The following is a 25,564-nucleotide window of genomic DNA, read 5'->3' as shown; positions in this document are numbered from 1 at the left end:
TGTCACTGACTGACTTATTTTTCCTAACTGTTGTTTTTTTATCGACTGAAGACAACAAACACCTGTTAAACAGAGAAACATTTCACAAACCTGAGGTAAAACATTCACACTCGTGTGTTACATGTGTTTGCATTATGCATCAACATCATGTCAATATTATTGAACCTTTGCCATATTGCCTTTGAATGTGATTGTACTGCAGAGTACTGAAATTGTGTTTTCTTCGTCTGTCAGGAGGTAATTCAGGGAAAAACACTCATTAAATGAGATAAGAGAATTCTGTTTTTTTCTGATTTGCCCTTTTCCAGCAGTTTATCAATTACTGCTGGTGGTTTTCGTGCTGCCAGTCAGTCTTAGTCTGGATGCTTGAGCCTCCTACTCACCGCACTGCAGAGCCGTGTTATTGTACTTAAACAAATCAATTCTGTTGCAGTTGAGCTTTTTTCCCCTCCATCCCCCGTCATTATGAACTGTTTGCAGTGCAGAGCACATTGATTTTTCACAGCCCTGGAAAAGCTGTTGATGAATAGGACAGAGGTATCTGGGGAGAATCTGGCATTAAAAAAAAAAAAAAAGGAGGCACCCAGCGTCAACCCCTCCTCCTCCACCTCCTTGTTCTCCTCCTCCTCTCTACCAACTCATTGAGCCCCCAGCTCTCCTTCACTTTCTCTTTTCAGCGAGCGGCACTTCCAAGAGGGGAGAAACGCTGCCTGAAAAATCTTCTAGTGATAAAAAAAAAAAAGAAATAGGGGGGATTAAAAAAGTGCAAGGCACAGGGGACTGCTTTCTCCTGCTGAATGTGAAAATTCACCTTGTGGTTATACTGTTTTCTACAGTTGAAGCATTAGACTTATCCACCACAAAAAAAATGGGCTCAGGAGTGATGGAAGGAGAAGAGGAATTGCTATAATCATGCTGTGTCACTGAGCAGATGCCTGACAGTTTCAGATATTGACTGAAACGTAGCAGAGATGAGGGAGGAGAGGTTATTTCATATTTACACCTACAACACATACATCACCCTGAGGACATTTTTATTCGGTCCTTTTCTTCTAGCATCACATTCAGCTCCTGGAAATTACATAATTCATTATTTGAGGAGGGGGAAAATATTGCCGCTCTGTAAAAATTAGGTGTCCCACCCTTTGAACAAAAGAGACCATAAAAGGCTAAATTTGTTTTTAAAAAATGGGATCAAAAATTAAAGGGATAGTTCGGAATTTTGGACATAAGACCTATTTTCCAACTCAGCCGGTGTGATGGAGACGTCTGGAGACGTTTTCAAGAAATTTCATTCAGTTCTTCTAGTTGCCGAGTTCGCTGATGCTATGGCTAGCACAAGTCAATGATACAAGTTAGCATGGCATTAAAAACACTCATACCGACTCCACAGTGCACCCGAGGCAAATCCATTGTAACGGCAGACTATCGATGTACATATCTGTGTTGATAGAATAATATTTGAAACAAATCTAACCTCGCATCGCATTAATTTTTGAGGGACTACTTTCTCAGCACTATACTTCCGGCAGCGGAATCAGTCCGCCGCTGCCGGAAGTATGACGCGCTGCTGCTGCTGAGACATAAATCCTTCAAATTGCAAGGTTGGTTTTATTTCAAACATTTTATCAACACAGATATGTACATTGATAGTCTGCCGTTACAATCGATTTGCCTCGGGTGCACTGTGGAGTCGGTATGAGTGTTTTTAATGCCATGCTAACTTGTATCATTGACTTGTGCTAGCCATAGCATCAGCGAACTCGGCAACTAGAAGAACTGAATGAAATTTCTTGAAAACGTCTCCAGACGTCTCCATCACATCGGCTGAGTAGGAAAATAGGTCTTATGTCCAAAATTCCGAACTATCACTTTAAAGGTCAACAGTTTATTTGTGTTCCCTTTACCTACCACATAATTAATGATAATGGTTGGGTTTCTCTATACAAATGCAATTGAATTGAATTGATAATTAAAATGATTACCTCAACCTAAACCCTTTACACATCGATTATGTGACTTTCCTTTCAATTCATGTATTGAAACTGTTGTAAATGTACATATACAAAGCCTTTTTTCTTAGTTAGTTTATTAGTTAACCTCCCCTTACTTTGGCAGCTGGGCCAAACGTTATTCCTGGAAAGGATAACACACAGCAGATTCCACTCTTAAGCTCGTAATTATGCTCATAATTACAATGATTGATTAATAAGGGGAACATTAAAGTCTTGCAAACACAGATAAGACACGATTGTGAACTGTGAGATAAATCCCATTCCTCTTTTCTTTCAAATCGTGCTGTGTACATGTCCTGTGCTTTATTGTAGTCTGGATTATTGGTCTCACCTGGCTTATTACGTAACACTGACTCTCACCTTCTGAACCGCGGTGGACATTTTATCAGGGTTTTGAAATGTAAGTGGACAGATGCACAAGCCCTGGCAGCCTGGCTAAGTGCTAAACTACAGTGAAGGCCTCTCTTAATAGGCTTATCTGTCAATCGGGAGTGAATTGTGAATGCGCCATGACAGTGAACTTTCTCTGTGGGGGATGTTTATGATGCCGTTCTGATCATGTGAAGTATTGGCTGCTCTTTTGATTCGTCCTTCATGGGCCAGAGAGCGTGAAGGAGCTATTCCGTGAAGAGAAAGAGTGTTTCACATCCAGCAAGGCGCAGATGGAAGCCACACAGAGCCCAAAGCAACGTTTTCTGAGTGGGGCCTTGGTTTTTTTTTCCTGGGGTGGGGGGGTTGGGTTGGGGTGGTGTTATGCAAAGGTAATAATTTCATGTGTGGAGATTGGTTGGAAATGCAGCAGTGATTGATGTGCTTTCTTTCTTTCTCTCCCCTGATTTTCCTCAGGGACTGAAGACGTGAGGCGCTGGGTTTCTCCTCCTGGTGTATGAATGGGTGGGGGGGTCTTTCGTGGTGAAGAATCACAGATAGAATCACTCAACATAGGTGAGTCATTTTTTTCCCTCTTAAATATAAATATATATATATATATATACATATATATAAATATGAAAACTACAGAGCTCAGCAGATATTGGTGGCAAATGTGTTTTTCTTACAATTTTGAAGATGCCCTCAAGTGAATATTATTGCTGCAGTTGGAACTTGCAAGTGTGATGTGCTCACTCAGCAGCCAGAATATGAGTGGCAGGCCAGTATAGCTCCAAGTCATTTGGTGTTAGTGAATTTAGCGAATGACATTGATTACATTTGTCCTCATCAACCTTTTTAGAAAGTCGTGACGCTGCCTTTGGCTGCTCGCAGCTGTAAAGACATGGTTAAACAGTTCGTTGTGACCTAACTGACATTTGAGGGAGTGGCCAGTGTGGAGAACAGGAAACCAGTGTCAGCCCATTTGGAGCTCCAGAAGTAAATTCACCCCATTCATTTTCTCCTTTAAGAAACAGAGATTTAATCCTGGACGACCAGCTACGAGATTAATCATGATCATGACACAATTACACATCCCATAAACCATTGTGACTGATCCTTTAATTCCAACTCAACTGCTCTTAAATATCCCCAGCAGTCAGACACTCATGGCCTATAGTGTTACAATAATATGTAGCTGTGCCGTGGTAGTCTGTGGAGCTCATTACATTGTGTGAGAAAGAGAAATCAAAGCTGCTCTGTTGTAAACACACTGGAACGTTGAAAGATCCGATAGTAAACAACATGATTTGGATGGAGTAGGACTATTTCAAGTTTGAATAGAGTTAATATCATAAAACATGTGCCTTCCAGAGGAGCATGTTGTTTCATTTGTGGTGAGTAAACCTTTGATGATTACCATATTAGAGCACAATAATTAAGATCTTGCTGCAGAAGAAAAGAATGGGATTCTTACTTTGGGAACCACACTGTTGATCCCTGCAAATGTTCCGTCTGTCTTGTGACAACACACTGATGGAAACAATATTGTTTCGCTCGTTGTGTAAATCCGAGATCAGGAATGACTAATTTGTGTGCAAATTGTAAATAATGTGAGACGACAAATTAACTGTGTGCACACATTTTTTTTTGTGTAATGCCACAGACTTTGCAGGGTATGTAGCTTTGTGGAGTATGATGGGACTAATTAGCCGAGCTGTTGGTTTGCCTGAAACATTTCTGGATGTTATGATACAGCTGGAATCAAATAAGGCCGTGTTATTGGATACAGCCTCCCCTGCCTCTACAGTGATTTAAACACCACGACTTTGTTTGCACGGACATGCTCCGTACTCCACTGTGCTCAAGTGTCTTTGGTAAACATGTGATGGCAGCAGTTTGTGTGCAGCCGGGGTCGCCTCACCTCGTAGAGCATGTTGATTTCATCAGGAGCTCCCTGTGGGGCTCTGAGTAACTAATTGTTGAGATGTTGTGTCTGTAATTTTTTCTTTTTATGTCCATATGCAATGAGGCACATGTGTACAGAAGGTCATGGCTATTGTCTTCACTGGCGAGCTAGTACTTTATCCTTATGCAATATGCAGCTCAGCGTATGTTCTACTAAAAAAGAGAATTATGTTGTGGAAAGGCAATGGAATTGGTTTGTCCACTGTATTATACAATATGGCCATGGCTTCATGGATTAGGAAGTGGGGCAGTCAGAATCCACACACACACACACACACACACACTGAACAGATAAGAGTGGTTAATCTTGATTAGAGCAGTGTGAATGCTGAGGAATACAGTGCCCTGACAAACATCTGCCTGCCACGCAGCTGAGTGGAATAAACCAAAGTGATTATTGTGGAAATGTCATGCGAGGTAGACAGTGAGAGTGAGTGAAAGGAGGGGGATACGACATGAACGGGGGGGACATGACACGAGAGCTTCATAGTCGGTTCTCCCCCTCTCCCTCTGTCGACGACAGATCTTTTCCCTCTCGCTGTCGATGTGAGGTTGTCTTTGTGGAGGAGAAATAAAGCTGGGCGTGATGGAAAGGCTGCAGTCAAAGGAAATCGCAGAGAACCGTTACCGCTGAGACATATGTCACGGAATTAAATGTTCATGTAGCTGTAGCTATTTTTCGCTGTATTGATTAGGCTTGGTTTCATCTGTACAATGTCAGAAAATATTAAAAAACTGCCCATCATTGATTTGTGCAATAACAGGGAAGATGAGCCTGGTGAGATGTAACTTCAACAATCCAAATTGTTGTCTGCGTTTATTTGTCAGTTAAGTGATGAATTCATTGATTAATGCTGTTTATTTCTTTTGATTCGTGTGTGAAAGTTGGGCATCCATGTGATAAATAAGGGGGGTGGAAAAAATCTGGCAAATTGAAAACACTAAATGAGCACAATACAAACAGGCACGGCAAATAAAGACGGAGTTTAAAAATCATGTGACATCCCCCTCCTCTTCTGCATTTTATCTACACTGGAAAGCTAGCAAAAACAGCCAGGAAGAGAAGGTGCATGTGGACCGATGAAGAAACCACAACAGTCGTCTACCGCCGTAATAATGAAGTGAAGCAACAGCAAAATACAACCATATATCAACAGCTTTTGGCGTTCAGTATTTAAGTTATTCCTTCTGTGGAGACACAGACTATAATACTACCCACTGCTTGATGCTTTTCTCGGTATAACTAACCCCCAATATTAGTTTAACAACATTTGATGGAAACAGATAAATGCGCATTTTGTTTAACTGCGTCTTGAAACATTTGGTCAAAATATCCAATACATTTTAAAACCTAAAGCTTTCATGAATAATTGCTTTCCCCTGTGAAATGTGAAGGCTGCAGACATTCTGTTAACCTTGCTAAAGAATAAGGGAGTGTGGGGGGGGGGGGAGTGGGTTGGTTGGAAAAAAAAAAATCCCCTTCCTGTCAGTGGTCTCTCTTTCTCTCTGTTCTTGTGAGATCTGGAACTGATAAGTGTGAGGCCTCTGGTAACTGAACAGGAAGGATAGAGGGCCTGGCTCGGCACACATGTCCACCTCCCCTGTGCAAGCAAACAAAGAGAGCGGAGGCTGCCACTTAACTCCAGGTTTCACAGCATTCAATCCTATCAGAGGGATTATTATTATTAATTACAAGAGTGAACTCTTATCTACATAAAGGTATTTCTGTTGTGAAAATAATTACAGGGACGTTTTCGTGAAACAGATAACTGTTGGATTCTGGTGCGCAGCTTCACACCCGAGCACACTCACAACACACTTGTTCAACTCACCAGTGGAGAGTCAAGTGGAAGTGCTTTATTGAACAAGTACATGGCTGTGCAGTGACTGTTTATCATTCAACCCAAACACCTAGAGGTCTGAATGACAAGGTGTTAAACTGATAGGTATGATTAGTGTCCATACATGAGTGTTTCCTCAAGCAGGGGCTTAAAGGAAAAACACAACAGGCAAACTGTAACATGCTTGAAGGGCTTCCATGCTCGAAATCGGCTGAAAGAGCTGTGTGTAGTTAATGATACCATTACAACAATAAGTTGTCAGGAACTATTTCGGTGAGCATTCGGCACATGATCCTTACATACTGTAAACAGGACTTTAAATAGAAATCAGACTTTTTGTGTTTTTACTGCAGAGCGTCTGGGCTGTTCACTAAAGTTAGTGGAAGATAAAAGAGCCTGGAAAGGAAAACATCTTTAATCTTTTTTAATGTTAACCTTTTAGGGGACAAACACCGTGTTTTGTTTGGAATGAAGACTGTAAGTGCAGTAGAAAATAGGAAAACAAGTTTGTGCACTCGCAAACCCATCCATCATTTGGCGACTAAGCCAAAAAATATATGCTGTATATATACTTAAATTGGGCTTTCCTAAGAGAATGCCTTACCTTACAGTTCATGTAATTTATGTTTCATTTTTGGCATTTGCATTCGTAATTTTATTGTAACGCTTGCGCTCAGGTCACCTCGTGCGGAAATCAGCCATTGGCAAGATACTTAACCTTACGTTTCTGGGCCATTTTATAATTTGCCACGGCATTTTATTCCTTTACATAACTGGCCAAATTTACATCATGAATTACAACATGATACCAGGATATTTTCTGCGTCATGGGGCCGTTCTTTATGTGATCGACAGTTTTTATTGTTGTTTTCGAAACCAAGTAAAGTGCCAAGTAAGCTATCTTAACGGTGCCATATGTAAGAATGTGGCCAAAAGCAGTTACTACATTCAAATTCAAAATACTGAGGTCTTTTAGGCTTCGTTTTCTGACGTAACTGGCAACCCGTGGTTACTCGGCAGCTGAGACTCTACTGACTGCAGTGATTGGTAGACAGAGGTAGGTGGCGCCACATGCCAAAACATGATTTCAAAACATAAACATGATTTGCAGTCTGCAAAATATTTTTTTGAATGCAAATTCTTTGGCTGTACTGTTGTTGTTGGTGAGTTCAGTTTGTTATACGAACATTATTCCTGAGTCTCTGTGACATATTAGGAGGATTTTATAACCAGCTTCTTTAGATTTATTACATAATGCACCTTTAAATAAAGTAAAACAAATAAATCCCTCAAGAATTAAGAGAACATTTCTACACTATCAGTAGCTTCCTTTAGCACCATAAGATACATTGCAGTTATAGTATGAGTTATCTTGAAAATTCTCACTTCATGTGACCCGGTCAACTTCAACAGTCCCTGGGAGTGTGCAATAACATTCTTTGAAATAGAAGAATTCACTTAACTGGATAACAATTACACAACCCTCTGGAATGAATAGAACAACACATATTGATGGTATCTCAGTGAGGGAGAAGTATCCAAGGATTTTTTTTTTAACCCTTGAAGCTTTAATGTCAGCATGACTATTGGCTCAAAGGTCCATCAGTGATGTGCATCAGATGAGTTTAAAGATGATTTTCTTGTAACCTGCTGGGTGAGTAACTGGGCATGACATGAAATAACTTGACCCAGGGTTGCCTACTCAAAATCTCTCCATCTATGATCTTATCTTCTCCTCAGTGGGGAACTCTTATGAGGATTTTTTTCCATCTGATCCCAAGTTGTTTTTGTCACCATATCTTTACCTCTAAACCAGCTTTGGGAATCTCTGCCAAATCTCATCCAGAGCTGAGCCTGTGGCAGAGATGTTCCGAGGTGGTATTCTTCCCTTGAAAAAGTGCAAGATAACGTGCCAGGGTGACAGCTGAATTATCAGTCCATTAGTCACCGAAGAGAGAAAGAGGTGCATGAACACGGCATCCATCAAGAAAATACCTCTCTTTTTTTGCAGATAGCCTTCTTTAACTGATGCTTTGGAATCTTGTAAGTCTCTCCCACTGATGTAGGAGGTGGAGGGTCGGGGTCAGGGGGCTGAGCTGGAGCGTTCCCAGTGCTCTTTGCTGCTGCTGCTGCTGTTGATGATGATCCAGTCGCCTGTCCCAGGAACAGAGCAGCACAACAAAGAGGCAGGACTCAGTGTACTGGACTAAAAATAGACATGGCGTCATCCTCACCTTCCCGTAGACAGATACAAATGGAGATGCATGTGCTCGCGATTGTACGCACACCCCAAGCCTTCAGAAGCAATCACAACTGCTGGTCATAGCTGGCAACACGCCACATCTTGTTTGATTGACAGGGGGACTGTGGTGGTACAAAGTGTCCGTGTGTTCAGGACAGATGTTCTCCACATCCCACCTATGATGGTTTGTGGTGACATACAGCAGTGATTAAGCAACAAGATTAACTTCTCCCCACTGTCTTGTGACCCTGGTGGATCTCCAGTGCCCCCCTCCCTGGTTTAAAGATCTCCAGTGCCTTTAAACCAGTGCCCCACTCCCTGGTTTAAAGGCCCAGTGTGTAAAATTTAGGCGAAGTTTCACTTGCTAGTAAGTGTGCAATCGCCTTATTGTTTTCCAAGTTGTTTTTCTTCAGCAGATTGTTACTTATATCAGGTGTTGGGTCAGCTCTACTGAGACTGTCATTTCGGAGCACTATTTTTTTCGCAAAATCCCACAGTGGACAATCAAATATCTTTTGATTATTGATGCTATCTGAAGGCACTGTAGGTTCTCCAACATCACAACATGCAATGTTACCCATAAATAATATTTAAATACATTATGATCTTCGTCAATGTGTTTAACGGCAAAGACTCTGCAATGCACATGTTTTTTTTTACTGGCTTTGGCTATGGCTTGTCATTTCCGGTGCAAAGCTACTACATTTGTCCGTGTTTTGGCCATTAGCTTAGCCATTAGCCATTAATGGAAACCTTACTTTTATTTCATACATTTTATGTCTTAAATAACACTTTTAAATAGTTCATTCAATGTTGAGTTTGAATGAGGGACCTAAGTCTTCTTATTCCTTCAACTAGTTTTGTTTCCGATCTATTTGTGATGTTTCAATTCAAGCATGGGCAGAAGAACCTTTAAAACATTTTAGTGGGTTCACTCAATTTCAAAAAAATCTCATATTTACCCACTCATTCTGGTGCCTCATTTATATCTTGTTTTGTTAAGCTCTCTGATCCTTCTCAAATACAGACACTGTAAGAAGAAAATGATGAGAACAAATGGAGGAGTATTTGCGTTCTTTGTTTCCTTCAGAAAAAGTTAAGCTGATAACCATTTGTCATTCCATCCACGTGTAACTTGTCAATTTCCTGTTCATGATGAATAGGCTGAATAAGCTACGCTTCACAAGCCCACATATTAATTAATGGCATGGAGTAATATGTCTTAAGAAGACTTGGCAGGAAGATGCTCTCGGCTTTTGAATTGTTTATACCTCAGTGCTGCTTCTTAAGGTTTGCTTTTTTTGACTGGCATTTTACTGCATTCCGCTTTGACAGTGAAAGCACACACTGTGGTCTCATTTAGTTGGTACATTGTTGCTGTAAAAGATAACAAAAAAACGATTGTGCTCGACTCGTCCCCCGTGCAGCCTCGGCTGAATGTTCTATTTGTAATATGTCTTTGTATTAAGCGAATTAAATGACAATTGTGGCATTGAATTTGCACATCAGCTGATCTGACTGCCAGTAAAGTAGCCCAGTTTGAAGATATATTTACAGCAGGAGATGGACATGAGCCCAGAACCTACACCCTGTAGATCATCAAGCTTCAGCTTCCTATTGAACGGTGTGGTTTTAAGAGCACTGTCCAGGGTGTACCCCACGACCCTCTGGTGGAGGATAAAGCGGTAGATAATGGATGGATGGTTGCAAGAGTTTTACCATTCTTCTCTAATTCTTGGGAAGGGAACACGTTGGTGTATTCCCCAATATCTGTTGTGTTGTGAGCCAACTACAAATACCTAACAGTTTTAGTCAATTGCTTTATGTCAAACATCGTAAGCCACACAATTAAGTCAAGAAGGTATTTCATTATTTACTGCACTTTGTCACTCTGACAAACTGTGAAAATAATAATTAGTTCCTTTAGTTGTTTTGAAAGGGTTGGATATAAAATTCAGAGAATAGTACAAATCCACCTCCTCGAGCTCTGTTGCATGATTGAAAGGTATAGAATGAAGCCAGATTTCGCAGAACGCTCAGGAATGTGTGGCCGACAGGCTGATAGTCATCAATTTCAGACTTGTTTGGCAATTTCGGGTATCAAAGGCGATGATTAGGATGGTGATACTGATGCTAATCCCACCAAAGGGGATGATTGAGTCATCAGGGCAAAACAGCTGTCTTATGTGCAGCCGCACCAAGCCCCCCCCCCCCCCCCCACACACACACACCACCACACACCCCCACACTAATGGCTGATGATGACGGTAGCAGAGTGTAAGTGAGTGCAATTGACAGCGGAGTTTGTGCTTCCTCAGGGAGGAGGGAAAAAGGATGAATCCAAGCGGAGGGAAACAGGCAGCAGGGTGGCCATGAAACATTCATGCACCTGGGGACTCTTAGCATAAGGAGAGCAAGCTGAGCCAGTAATGAAGTAAAGAGCAGAGGACTTTTAATGGCTGTGTTTGTCCTTTTATGAGATTAACTTTAGCCTGGCTTCTTATATAAATTGCCTTAAAAGCCTAATTGCACACAATGATTTAGTGATAAATTGTACTCGCAAAAAGGGCACTGCCTGCTGCAGAGCCCTGTAGAAAATATTATTTACATTTGGAATACTGTAATTGTGGTTAGCTACACGATAATTGGTACCACAGCTGTGCTGCTGGTTATAGCTCAGAGCGGGGCGGCAGAAGAAGATGAGTTATTCCCAGCCCTCTGCCACTCAGCCTCGGACAACGGCACGCCAAATGTGGACGTCCCATCCCAGTCAAACAGTTGTTCCTCTCTAAACTCATCCAGCTCACGCCGCGACAAACTCACGTAAGGACGGAAAAGGCGGAGAGGGGAGCAGAGGAATGGCAAGATGAAGAGGAGAAGTTGGGAGACGTAATATTTAGACAGCTGCACGTGTAATGTTGTGCATCTCTGTCAGTGGAAGGGGTGGGAGAGTAGACGTGTGGCGTTATTCTGGTGCCCTCAGCGAGGCCTCAGACAAACTCCTGCTGCAGTATTGATGTCATTGCACCCTCCTGACAGCAGGCTGTAAATCACGCAGCACAGTCATCTATAGATTTACAAACACCTGCCACCTCTGCTCCTCACTATACCATCGTAGTATTTTATCCGTCTGAGCTAAATAAACTGAAGAGGACTTGTTTAAACATGTTTAGAAGTTAATCTGTTCCGAGATCTCACTGTCAGTGCCTGTGTCCTGGTGAGACGCGCGACAGTAGCGGTGGTTGTGTGAGACAGCTGGTCACATGGTCTGTGTTCCTTTGCTAGACTGGCCCTGTGCCTTGAGGTGGTGGATGGCAGCTGACTGCACTGATTCACTGGGAATATGAGTTGTGTGTTGTGTGCCTCACAATGGTTTGACTCACAGGGAGCAGACATCAAGCTTGCTCAGTGTCCAACTCTCGGCCCTTTTACTGGAACTTTGACTCCTCTTTCATTGCCTCTGTGTTCTGAATCAGACAGTGCGCTTTTCTTATGACCATATATGTTTCTGCGTTGTTCCATTCTTTTTCGTTCAGTGGGAACGGTCACTTTCTTTTTTCTGCCAACTCACACTGTTGTCACGGGATGAATGTGGGGCTGTGAGTCACTCTCTTGCAGTGACTTCTCACCTGACATATACCCACATCATCATTCCTTATTGTTTCCTACCTCACTAGTCTTCTGATCATCCGTCTCTGGCTTGTGGAACTATAACTATGTTAAGACCAGTCTATGGTTTTAGAGCAATGAGTCCTGGTCCATAAAAATCCATGCCTGAATGTTTTTAACAGCTTTCCTCCATGATAAAATTAATGAAAAGTTGATAGCAACACAGTTCACCATTGCCATGGTTGTGCGACTCGATTTTACAGCTCCTGAGGGTTTTTTTGGGGTGTTTTTTAAAAAGCACACACAGAAATGCTGATGCATCGCAGCCTCCAGCACAGTCTGAGAATCGAATCTGAGCAACGCAACTAAAATTAGACCTAACGCTGAAGATGATGAGACTTACGGGCCATGAAAATATTTCCTACGCTGGGGTGCCATGGGTTAAGAGAATCGGGGGGAGCGACAGCTGTGTCGTCGTGGTCCAAATTTAGCGCCTGCCGCTTTGCCAAATGTGGGTAAAAATATATGTTGGCAAATAAAATAAATGAGGTCAATTGCCATTGGTGGATCCTACAATGCTAGAAACTCTCATTACTCCAGGACATACCAGAGCACTCCTTTAACACCCCCATACAAACACACACACATGCAGTCACATTGCCTCAAAGGCTAGTGTTGTGATCTATGGGTAGCACCAGTATCACCAGTTAAAATGTATTTTGCCCTTTTTAGTACATAATGGGTTTTTTGAAAGCTCTGAAAAATAATTTAAAGCTCCATATCAGAAATATGTGTTCATCGGCCATTCCAGTGCTTTTTTTTAGATGATACAAACCAAGCCAGATGCAAATTTTCGCTTGAGGCCATGTCAATTTGGTGTCTTACTGAAATTAAGAAAAGCTTTTTGTCTTTAGAACCCTAATTGCCAGACTATTTAGGAAGCTATAATGTGATATATGCTAAGTTGTGAGAGTGTCTTCTTTTATTTTAATGGCTGTTTGTTGTTACCCTGCTTCCTACCGCAACTGTTTAGCCATTTAACCATGAGTCTATTTATCACCAGTGAGTTACCGCTTGTCTTGTGCTCCAATAAACCGTTTTTCCTTGGCAGCCGCATGCAGAAACAGGGCATTAAATCTCTACCTGCGGTCACTCTCGCTCCCCATCACATAATAACATGTGCAACACCCGCACAGTAGCCACTAATTGCCGCTGGATATTAGAGCAAGGTCTCTCAAGACACTGACCTCGCTTCAGCCAATCATAACAGAGCATGTTACCGGGTTGAGCTCCGATCAGAAGAGTCCCTGCAGCACCAATAGGAGGAATTAATTATTCAGACCGGCTGCTCCTACCTTTTGCAGGACACCATATAATGGCAGTTATAATGCACAAAGGTCCAGCCACACAGGCTGCTGCCTGCCAGGTACCAACACAAAGAGACAGAAGGGTGTGACAGCATCCTTCCCCCCCCCCCTCTTTGTTACCAGATTCCTTAACACATCCTTGTGCCGACCTTGTTTCTCATTTTGTGCAAACTGGATCATTTTGTTTCAAAGGGACACGCATAAACCCGCAGTAATGACATTTGATTAAATATTTATTTCACGAGGAAGCGAAGAGGTAAGAGATTAGAGCTCTTGCTCAAAATATTTACGTGTGCGCTACAACTGTTTAGCTTCTACAGTTGAGGGAAAAGGCCAGGTTTTATAGTGATCAGTGTTTGGGGGGTTTTCCACTGACCTTTTACGAGACAGGAGAGCACTCGTGTGAATTGTAAATGTTTTCATGCCAGTTTAATAAATGGGAAAGTGTAGGTAGTAATAGTTTTTTTTTTTTTTTTTTGTGTCATCATCCTTCATCTATGTCACGGATGAGAGCTGTAACACAATATGTCATTCAGCCAACATAAAAGAAAAGTTGATGTGTACTTTTATTCAGTCATTCAGACACCGTGCAGCTGCCATTCAGGCCCACTTTCAATGGAGTGCATTAGTTGAGTTCAAAATAGCAAGATTTAAGCTAAAAAAAATATGCTTCACATACATTTGTGTCACTTTAAATGTCAATTTTTGGGAAATATGTTTAAACCACAAATGTTTGTGCAAAACACACAGCGTAAATATAGATTGTGCAAATAGTATATGGCGTAAAAAAGTAAACAACAAAACTAGGTACACTGATGAAATTATAGAAAAGAAATATAGCAATGTTGCAGTGCAGCCCTCACAGCGTTAGTGTTTATTTCTGCTCGAAATAGTGCTGAGCAACAGCAAGGTTACCGACTCCCGTTGCATCTGCATTATGCTAATGTAGTGAGAGCAGGAAGTCAACGGAGGAGCGGCGCACTCGATGGCTACGGGGACGCAAACACAAGAGTCATCATGCAAATAAGCAGAATGGCTGATAACTCAAAAGCAAAAAAAAGTTTAACAAGAGATAAGCAGCCAAAGTGGACCACACCTCCAGTGGCAGACCACGTTCAGAGTTTCACTCCTGCTTTGATATTTCGCTCTAACCAAATGCTCTTATCGCGGGCCCCAAGCAAACATGCAAACAATCTGGCCTGTGTGTTTTCCAGTCACATGGGCCCGATGTGCTGGAGAGTCAGTGTGTCTGTCCTGGTATTTCCTGAGGCCTAGTAAACATACTGTACATATACACTCTTTCTCTCTCTGGAGCACACACTGGAGGTTTGATCAGGGTTTTCTAATTAAGCAGTAAAAGCCATGTAAAGAATAATTTGACTTGTTTTTCAAAATAAGACTAAATCATTCACTGAAAGGAAACTGCTTCCTGGCTGAAAGAAGTGTGACTTTATTTCTCCTATTGCCTTTAAAAAAAAATCTTCTAATACTGTATTTACAACCAACTGTAATCTTCTTATGCATTTAGATCACGGAAAATTCTATTTTTTCCAACTACTGTCTCAGTCACTGAGGCCATCAATGCATGTTTTTGGGGATTGAATATTGTGATTATTGTGCTGGACGACTACTACTGTGCTTTCAGTCGCTTTCTAATTTTAACATTTGAAGTGCGTGTGTTTGTCCTGGTGGGGGGTATCTAATTCATTTGGAGTGTTAAAGTGTAGAGTTCAGTAAATGCTGAGTGTGGAATGTGGAAAATGAATGATTTAATGTGTCTTTTTTCACCTCACATGGCTTTAAGTGAATTCTTCTGCTTGTTGTAGCTTGCTGTTGTCGTCTAAAGAGGGTGTTACTAGTGTATATATACGTATGCATTGGATGTAAATTACTTGAATCTCAAGCTGTCAAGTCGGGAATAAAATAAAGTGATGAGCTGTCAGCCCACATTTCAACCTCCAGATGAGTTAAGTGCTGTCAGCATCTCTTGCCACTAATCTCCCCTTTTACCCATTTAGTGGCCATCAAACTCAATTTCATGGTGTTGATACAGAATCTAAAAATTCAATAGCTGAACATGTATGCTGGGATTATAATTTTGAGTCTCTGTGGGAGATGTAGGTCAGCCAAAAGACTCCATTTCCTCAAATATTGTAATCCCCATTTGTTCTGCTTTTTCACCAGAAACACAGCTTTGAGGTCTTTATCAGGCTACAGAGCCCAGAGCAGGACAGTCGCTCCTCATGCTGTTGTCTTGCTTCCAGATGATTCCTCAACTCAACACTTAGGTGTTTTTTTTTATACTTTAAAGGTGCAATTTATAAGAAATGTTATATTAGGATATAAAATAGTCATGATATGTTATCAGAGATTAAGAGAACAGATTACAAACTCTGTCTCTCCTGCACTTTGTTGGCGTATAATGTTTTAACGGTCTGTTATTGTTGCCTCGTCCTCTCCTCTCATTATGTGATAATTATTTGCTGCTGCTTTAAAAGCAGACACAGTTTCACTTTCAATCTCTGCCTGTTGCTGACACGCTGCATTTTTCTAATTAAAAAAAAAATTCATAAAAGAAAAATAGAAAAAAAAAAATTGGGAAACACACTCTCAGCATCTCGTGTTACCTCCTCTCCCAACTTGAACTTCCACTCTGACCACTCTGCTCCACTGCATGCAGTGAACGAACCAAAGCAGGTCATGTTTATGGTTGAACTGTGGAACGGGGTCAGCAGGATATGCCCATTTAACCTTGCTGGAGACCTACGACGCACAGAGAAAGGAAGTCATTCATTTGGTATGCAGTGATAAAGCCAGGCCAGGATGAATAGTCAACACTGTTTGCCATGTCATTGGCAAAACAACTGATATCACCATCACTTTTTCCACACATTCAGGGTATTAGCAGTTTTTATGGACTGGAGGAACCATTTGTGAAACCATGCATGAACATGAAAAATGGATTTGTTTATAAGCCATATCACTATAATGACTTCTTGCCCTGATTCAGTGACAAAGCCTGATGTCTGTAGCCAAAAGGGAAAAGGAGGAGGATTAATCTACGAGCTGCATGTTCACTTTCACTGTCTTGTCCAAACCTGATTTTATATGACACGAGACAAGGTTGTCCATTGTGAAAAACAACATTTTCCCTAAAAGCCATAATGCCGAATCAATGCTCCCCACCGAAACACAGATGAATGATAGCAGCACTGCTTCAAAATATGTAGCAGCCCCAGGCTTCTTCTTGATGGCTCAGCAGTCCAAGGTGCATGCCAATTATAAGGATTTTTTTCTATTCAGCTCACATAATTCATCCACTGTCTGTCATATCATTCTGATAAGTGACATGAAATAGTTTTTAATGGTCTGGGTCATGCACTTACACACATATTTTCACACTGAAGCTCTGGTAGATGTTCAGATAGCTTTGGTTTTATTTGCCCACATTTTTCGAGATACACGGTCTGCCTCCTAACTCAGTTTAACGTGGAGGTGACTCAACAGCAAGATATCTTTCCAGAAACGATGTCAGGGTTACTCAGGATAATTTGCAGACCTTACTGTCAACACCTATCAGGGCTGTTTCTTCCGTACAAAGAAGATCCAATGAAAACAGTTTAGAGTGAGGTTTGTGGCAGCAGAAATTTCCAAGAGAGATTTATCAAAGCCAGGGAAAATAGAACCAACATTTCTGCATGGCTGTTAAAGGATACATTTCCATTATTTCTAGAGTCTGTCAGAAAACAATATCCACATGGCAATTTGAGTTTCTATGTAACAATGAAATAGCCTTAAAAACCTTATTCCAGCCATTTAAAGCTACATTAGACGTCATTTGTCAGACATGGACCTAAAATTATCATAATAATAAACATTATTTAAATGTTTAGGTAGTAAGTGGAAGGAAGAAAAAATGGAGTAAAAACCACAATCTTTCTTATTTCAAACAGCCTGTTGTGAGTCAAATTATATGGTTGAAATACTAAATGGATGGAGTGCACTGTTTTAAGTTCAGCCGAATGTAACAATCTGAGCAAAAACAACTGGGTCTCTTCCAGTGTTGCAGTGCAGTTTTTAGTGTCGTACAAAATTCACTCTTTGTTTTACTGTTCCTCTGTTGTTGCTCGGCACCAAAGTTTTCCCTGAGGAAACACACGGGGAGGGACACTCTATAAAGAGATGGTAATTTTGGAAGATGTTTGATTCATCAACTGTGGTGAAGCCTCACATCAGCCTGTGTTTATTTTTTTTTTAGCACAAAAAGAGGATTGCCAACTCTTGCCGCCATTACTTAGTTATATTCATCAACAAGAATATATTCACCGGGAAGAATTCATATTAATAAGTCTGCATTATAAACATCAAGACTATAACATATGGGGGTGATTGCTCAATACAATTAGTTTGCTTTTGATTTAATTCAATCATTGTGTCTATTTGTCCACGAATGGATCACAACTACTCACTGCCATTGGCTTTGCATTCTTTCTCAAGGCTCTCCCTGTAACGTACAAATACTTCCTATGTTCCCAAGCTACTTCCTGACATTGTCAATTTTGTCATTTATTTTTGTCATTAAGCCACATCGGTGTTATTTATTGGTGTAGTGGTTTGCACTCTTGCCTTTGCAGCAAAAATATCCAGGTTCCTGACCCGGTCAGAACCTGGGCCTTTCTGCAGTTTCTGCTAGTTTGCATGTTCTCCCCCCGTGAGTGCATGGGTTGTCTCCGGGTTCTCCGGATTAGATAAACTGGACACTCTAAATTGGCCATAGATGTTTGTCTCTATGTGTCCCTGTGATGGACTGGCAATCTGTCCAGTGTGTACCCCGCCTGTCGCCCTATGTCAGCCGAGATTGCAACCCTCGTGTGGAGGATAAAGTGGTAGAAAATGAATGGATGGAGTTTGTCATTAAAAGTCATATTGTAAAGACTATATATGGACATGTGACTAATAAAATATATTTAGTCATTAATGAGGAAATGAGGGCACATGTAGTCCTGCACATGGCCTCTTTCCATTAAATCATGTCCACAGGTCCATCTGTGTCATCAGTCATGACACAGCACATTTAGCCTCCGTGTCCTCTCTGTCTCATCTGTAATGTTTGTTCTCAGGAGTCACAAAACGTCTCATTTAAGAAATCACAGTTGTTGCACAGTCGTAGAGGACTGAGCTGGGAAGAAGTTGAGGAGTCTCTCTCCATCTGTACGAATGACTGCATGGCACATGGAGCTGTGTGGTGGTGGAGCCACTCGAGGGGGTGGTAGAGGCGAGTTGTAGGGGAGCAGGAGAGGTGGCGCTGGGTTGTTTCTGTAAATAGCCCACCCTGCATTAAGGAGCGGCACGCCGGGCTGCTCTCTGTGCAGTCCTGACCTCACTAACCAAGCTGCCGCTCACATTTCCTCGCAGCGAGGGAGGCTGTGGAAGCTGGTGCCGACTGTTTCTCCACTTTATCCAGGTCAGATCTGATCCACTCTCCCTAGTAAAGCACTGCCGTTTGTGACCCTGGTGCCCCCTCACTGCCAGCCAGTGTCAAAATAACACAAGCAGCTCCATGGAGGGCCTCCGCTGCTCTTCCTGCTGTTAGGAAATCATGCTGCCCTCATTTGGGTTTCTAAGTATCTACACTTGGTTGAATTTTCAGATCAAAACAAAGTCTCCATTTTTCTTCCTCCACATTAAGCTGTTAAATGAGTGTTTGCCTCGCAGCCTATGTGCAGTAGATACTCTATATATGTGTGTGTGCTTGAAAGTAGGTCATTGATTTGGAACTTGGACACTGATTATGTGCTGGCCTAGAAATGGGCTATAATCGGTGTCTCTCATACCAAAACAGCTTTTCATAAGTGGCAGTCATTTCAAGGTCATGACAACAGTTGTGTCTCATTGCAACACACATACACACAGACTGAATTCTAGTGTCTTAGTTCTTAGTTTCAACAGATTGCCGTCTCGAGAATATGTTCAATCTTGTGAGATTGCTCGTATCAAGATACATTACCCCCAGAAAGAAAGGAAAAAACAAGGCTGAATATCATGTTCATCGCTCTTTATATGTACTAGAACGTGCCAAATCTGCAGGCATGCCCTGTTCTGTCCCTGATGAGGGTTTGATGATGTGCTCATCTGATGCCATTTGAACCAATAATGTAAATATTCCTGCTCTTTGAACAAGCCAAGACGTGAATTAATCTGTCTCTGACATACGGTATCCAGCTCTTGGAACACATTTACAAAGGAGAAGAATTTTTCTTTATGACCATGTTGGAGGGAATGTTGCACACGAAGCTGGGATTTAACTGTCAACTAGCATCATCACAACTCCCTCACCCTGTTTCTCTTCATAGCTTGAAGCGAGCACTGTATTAGTTTCTGCAGTGGATTTTCCTGAAACACCCCCAGGATGAAGCTTTGATATTGTTTTTTAAATCATAGCTGGCTAAAGGTTCAGCTCTGCTTACAGTTTGAGCTGATATTCAGTTTGAAGAACTAGATGTATTCGCCGGATTGTGTTTGTGGTAGGTCAAAAGAACATGTTTGTGTACTTCCTGTCCTCTTCCTTAATCTTGTTGAGTCAAGAATAAACACGGGATGCATGTTGGCACAAGGCAGATCTTGTTCTTGTATTGTTGCCTTGTGAAGTCAGTGTTTTAATGACATGCAGTTTTGCACACTGTCTCCGGTTTGCATTAGCGCAACGTTGCTAATGCTTATCCTCGCTCTCCGTGCATCCCGTCCTCATGTTCGCTGCCTGTTAAATGAGCCCTCGCCATATTTGCGTTTCTTTAGAGGCAGCGACCAACAAGCAGGCACAGACAGAGTCCTACCCAAAAAATGACATCAGCCACAACAGCTGCAGGCTGTGGCACTGGGGAAGAGAAGAGGGAGAGAAAGAGGAGAAAAAAAGAGAAAAGGAGAGAGGGAGGAGAACAATTGACCAGAAGCGACACTGGAAAGAGAGGTGACCTGATTGCTCAGCTGGCCAAGAGCACGGGAAGGAAGCAGCAGGAAAGGCTGGTTCCCTCAGTCTGGCCCAGCTAGCTGCTGCTTCTGGTGGGTCCCACTGTGGCCTTCCTCTTACCCTCTTACCCTCTTCCCCCTCCTCCCCCCATGCCCTCCTGCCGCCCTCCTTCCCGCACTGCTGCTTGTCACGGCTCACTACATCGGAACAAAATGATCAGCTCTCACCTCCTCATGAACACGGGTCATCATGGTAGTCATGCAAGGCCCGGGCCTTTTGTATTAGATAGGGATCACTGATATGTGGGAGGAGGAGCTTCTGCTGCAGGAAGCTGGAGAAGTCAATATTGTTTCGCTTGATACGGAAGATACACGTAAAGGGATTTTCATTTTTATTACCTAATCTATAATCGATAGTCAATTTTTGTGGCACTATTCATTTCACCCCGCTGCTTTCGAGGAATTATTCGTTGCATCTGTCTTTGAATGATTCCTCCTCTCACAAGGAAGTGCGTCAAGTACCTCTTTCGCTGTTCCTGCAGCTCATAGTGTAATTAATTCTAATCGCAATCATCGTAATAGCTTTTCAGATCAAATACCCAGGAGCAGTCCTAACAAAATAATCCATTCCTCTGAAAAACAAACACCCAATCTCTCTCTCTCTCTCTCTCTCTCTCTCTCTCTCTCTCTCTCTCTCTCTCTCTCTCTCTCTCTCTCTCTCTCTCTCTCACACACACCCACTCCCTCCCTCCTTCTGTATTTGGCTTTGGCTTGGAGAGAAGAGCAGTCAGTTGGATAGAGAAGAGGGAGGGGACATCAGAAAACAGAAGGACCTGCACATTTGCATACCTTTTTAGCATGTGGCTGGGGGAGCCTTTATTAAATCCACTCCCCCCGCCCTGTGGAGTGAGCCCAACCATGTGGGAGGAGGGGCACAAGGGCTAAGAGAGAGGGAGGGAAGATGTGGTCTCATCTTGGAAACAGGAGACAGTATCTGACCCAGAAGACAAACAATGTCCTGAGACCTGAGAACAAGGTGGCAATGATGCCACAGTGGTTTTTGTTTGTTTGTTTGTTGTAGCACATCCAGGAACAAATATTAACCTGACAAATAAAGTCTGTAATTAATGATCAATTAATATCTGTCAAGCAAAAACAGCGTTCAGTCTCTTTGTAAAAATCTCATAATTTGCCTATTTCTTTTTCTTCGTTAATTGAACGTTTTGGTGTTTAAGTGAAGGCAACGCTTACCTTTTGAGTGTGTGTGATGGCAATTCCCACAATGTGTTACATTTTATAGGCCAAACATTTGCCTGTGTGCCATACTAACCAGCCCGTCCAATTACACCTGCAGTGTTTATAATGAATTCAGCAGTTTGCTGATGTGAAAGAAATATCCCTCTCATGTTCATGCCCTGAGATTGGCTTTGCGTTTCCTTTTTATCGTTTTCTAGGTAACAAAACACTGTGTGTGTGTGCGTGCGTACCTACTCATGTATCTCAGGTGAAGTGGTCCAAAAAAACTCTACGTATCGGTTTGAGCAAGCTGAGGCAGCTTGTGGTCATGCTGAACTTGGGCGGAGGCTGAGATAATGAACCAGTGCGGTGAAATGAAACATCTCTCTGCCAGAGATTGATGAGTTAGCCTCTTAGCTCACTAAAAGAGTCATTCCGCTGTATAAACAACCCAGCAACAGCAAGGGAACAAAATTACAGGTTTTTCATAAGCAATCATTTACTAATAGCTGTCTGCCTCTTGCCTTTTGATTTGTGATGTGCACACAAAAACAGGTATATTAACCTCTGGTGGGTGTAGATCTATGTAGTGATTATATGTACTTGTAGTTATTGGACACTATTTTGTGTCCAATAAGATACAATGATTGAATTCTTACTGATAATTATATAATTCCGATAGTCTTTACCTCTTTGAAAACACACTAATTTGCAGCTCTCACTCACATACTTGTCACATGACCGTGGTGGTGAACCTTTGTTGAGTCAAGCTCTTATATTTATTGGTTAGAGATCATACCTGATTTCAGAGTATTGGCTTATCCCTAATTGCAAGTTAGGGTGTGCAGCACAGAAGAAAAAGCCAATTTGGTGTAGTTAGACTTAAATATATTTCACCGCTGTCCCCTTTATCAACTCAATGGAGACATAATGATGTTAGATCCCTGCTTGAAAGAAGCAAGTCATAACTTAGCATTTGAGCCGGGAGTGAAAGCCGATTCGTCAGTGGAAACGGGGGCTTTATTTTCATAGCTTTCCGGGCATGAAGAGAGAGACTATGTTGAAAGCAGAAAGCAGTAGCAAACTATGTTGTGGCATTTCAAGACATGGTTTTGGTCCAAACCACAATTATCTAATAAAAGTTGGTAACAACAACATGACTGCTGTTCCATGATTTGATGTCCAAAAAAAATTTTGATCTCATTGAAGGGACACATGACCATCAGTGGAAGAAGCATGCACAACACTTGTGGTAACTCAAAAAAAAAAAAAAAAATACCCTCACTCTGCTGTTTTTGTAAGCCCCACCTTAGCATTTGGCACACCCAAGGCAAGGGGGATGGGAGAAGGAGTATGAAGTGAAGAAATATCACAGATGTTAGTCTGCATGAACTCTTTCCCCTTTACAGCCTTCCTGCTCAATTTGGCCCCTTTAGCCTCCATTTTTCCCCTCGCTTTCGCCCCATAAAAGACAAATAACTTCTTCCAGCTTAATTTCAGTGGCAGCACGCAGGGGTCTGCTCCAATGCCTGCCAGTCCACAGAATCTAAGTAGACATTGTGCAGATTCAATCCATTCTGGAGCCCAGTTGGCTACTTCTCTGCTCAGTGTGTCCTAATTTAAGAGGATTTTCAGAGGAGAATTAACTTAACTTTTCTAATGTTAACTTGCTTAATGGTTGTGTGTGCTTGAGGAAGCTTTCTTGCACCCAATCCTGCAGGGTCAGTTGTCTGCTAAACGAGTGCAATGGAAACAACAGGGTTACAGTTACAACATATACGGCCACAGTCTGTGGGCTGTGACTGCGACAGGGGTCACAGTTGTGTGACATGCCAAACCCAGTCTGGTGGTGGCGGCGGTGTTGCTGTCACTCATCCGACCACTCAGGAGGTCAAACTCGCGCCGCCTTCCACATCATAATCTTTTCTCGTGTTTGATTCGGTAAAACAACGAGGAAAGCCATCTTAACCTCATCTTGGTCCAGAATCCCACTTGTTCAGACGCTCTGGACCGATAAAAGGGCAGGAAGTGGCAGCGTGTCGTTGATTATTTGGCCTTTCTCTATTTCCCTGGGGACATGTTGCTGCTTCAAGCCTGACAGAGCCTTGGCCATAAACAGGAGGTGCTTTTGATTTATTCCTGATGTGTGGACAGCAGCCATGTCTCGGGGGTCCACAGCAATTTATCCAGAGGATATTAAATGACCTAATGACCATATTATTTGCACAGAACTAAACTGAAGAAATCCGTTTTTAAAAGGTGATAAGATGCATCTGTCTGTGTTGCGTTGTTTCAAATGTTCAAAGGCAGTTTAAGTTGCTCTATCTAACCATCCATCTATATACATTCTTATTGTAAAGACAGTAGGCGGTCTTCTGGGCTAATATATGATCACAGACAAGCTATTAGGCTGTTTGATTTCACCTTCAGGATGTAATAGAGGTCTAAGGAGCATCATAGTAAAAACTGAGCTGCATTGATGCTGGCCTCTCTCGGCTTCTTCCCCCAACAGGAACTGGCTAATTTCCTGAACTTGATATACCATTTGGTCGACACAGAGGGAAACATCTGAGAGAGGGGATCTCAGAGAATTCTCCACTTTAAAACGCTTAATGAGTGTTCAAATCTTTGGGTCAACGCTTTTTAACATTTTACAGGTGGCGCAGGATTTTTTTCTCGCTGACTTTGGAGGCACCTTAAAGGGAAAAAGTGAGCAGTCAGGAAATGAAATTTTTGTAAGGGAAGAGAGGAGTTGTGTTTTTCTTCATTTTCTCAGATTCCCCACATGTTCAGTTGTTGCCATTCACAGATTTCCTCCGTCTGCTCTCACAGATCCAGAACACTCAATTGTGGAGCCGTCCATGTGTAGTTTCCAGTGATTGCCCAAAGAAATATCACGTTTTATCTTGATAGAAAGTGGCTGTATCTGTTTCTCCAGCATAGGTAGTGCTCTGTGTCAAAGGTCACAACCTCAGCCTGAGGTCATCTATTTAGTTGACACTCTGATCTACTTTTTCCTCCTCTCCTTTTGTCCCCTCTCTAATGATCCTACAAATTGGCTAACACATATAGCTTCCCTCATTGATTTAGATAAACCATTGACCACAGTGTGATCTGCCCGCACAGATCCCTCCAACAGCCACACGGCTTTCATCATCCTTGTCTAAGATGCCGTTTCTTTAAACAGATCTAGTTGCTTTTGTTTTGCTTTCAAACAGCAGCAGTGCTGGTGCAATAAAAAAAAGGAATAATTTCCAGACAAAGCACTTGTCTGCCTCTGTACAGCTCAAGCATTAAACTTGTGCAGAGTATTACTTGGGCCTATTGATCGCAGTCCTCTGCCATCGAGAGGGCAGCGTGCAAAATCAATGCGTTATTTTCTCCTAGGCTAGCTTCCTTTATGCTTGTTTTTTAAGCCAGTGAAAATGAGATGAAAACAAGTGAAAAACCATTTACTCCTACCATATTCCATCTTTTCCATCGACTTTAGAGACCCATTTTGGGAAATTCATCTGTTTTGAACTCCTGATTGTCATCACATTCTCCGGCATGAATCCACCTCTTTATTGTGGCAGGGGTTTGATGTCACGCTGCTTTATGAAGTGTAGTGAAGTGTTTTATGACTGTACTGCGAGGTTATTCATTGCAGTGAATACTTTCTCTTATTTCTGCTCAATGCATTTATTCATGACGCTAAAATCTGTATTTTGACTGCATACTTTGTGACCACAAGTCCTCAAATATGGATAAAAATATCACTTCTTTTGACATACGGTGCAACATATTGACCTTCTCTGTGTACATAAAAGTGCAGCCCGTGTTGGACGTGAAGTCCAAGAGAGGACAGAGAAATACAAAAAGGGGTCAGGGAACAGGAACATGGCTGGTGACAGACTGCCTGCATGTGGGGTGGTTTCGCTAACGAGGAGCCATTGTGCCCTCGGTGAAGGT

At 42.0% G+C, this 25,564-nt stretch overlaps 1 protein-coding gene across 1 annotated transcript in view; it reads left to right on the top strand.

Moving 5' to 3' along the window:
* The first annotated feature begins 2,860 nt into the window (after nucleotides 1-2,860).
* LOC310939274 (zinc finger MIZ domain-containing protein 1-like) overlaps nucleotides 2,861-25,564 on the top strand; it is an 80,056-nt gene continuing 57,352 nt past the window's right edge. Inside the window, exon 1 of the mRNA XM_083903981.1 lies at nucleotides 2,861-2,960. The gene's annotated coding sequence lies outside the window, so the exon portion shown is untranslated. The remainder of the gene's footprint in view (nucleotides 2,961-25,564) is intronic.

Source organism: Microchirus variegatus (genome assembly GCF_963457635.1).
Source record: "Microchirus variegatus genome assembly, chromosome: 17".
Classification (NCBI taxonomy): domain Eukaryota; kingdom Metazoa; phylum Chordata; class Actinopteri; order Pleuronectiformes; family Soleidae; genus Microchirus; species Microchirus variegatus.
This window is presented reverse-complemented; position numbering and strand designations above follow the sequence as displayed.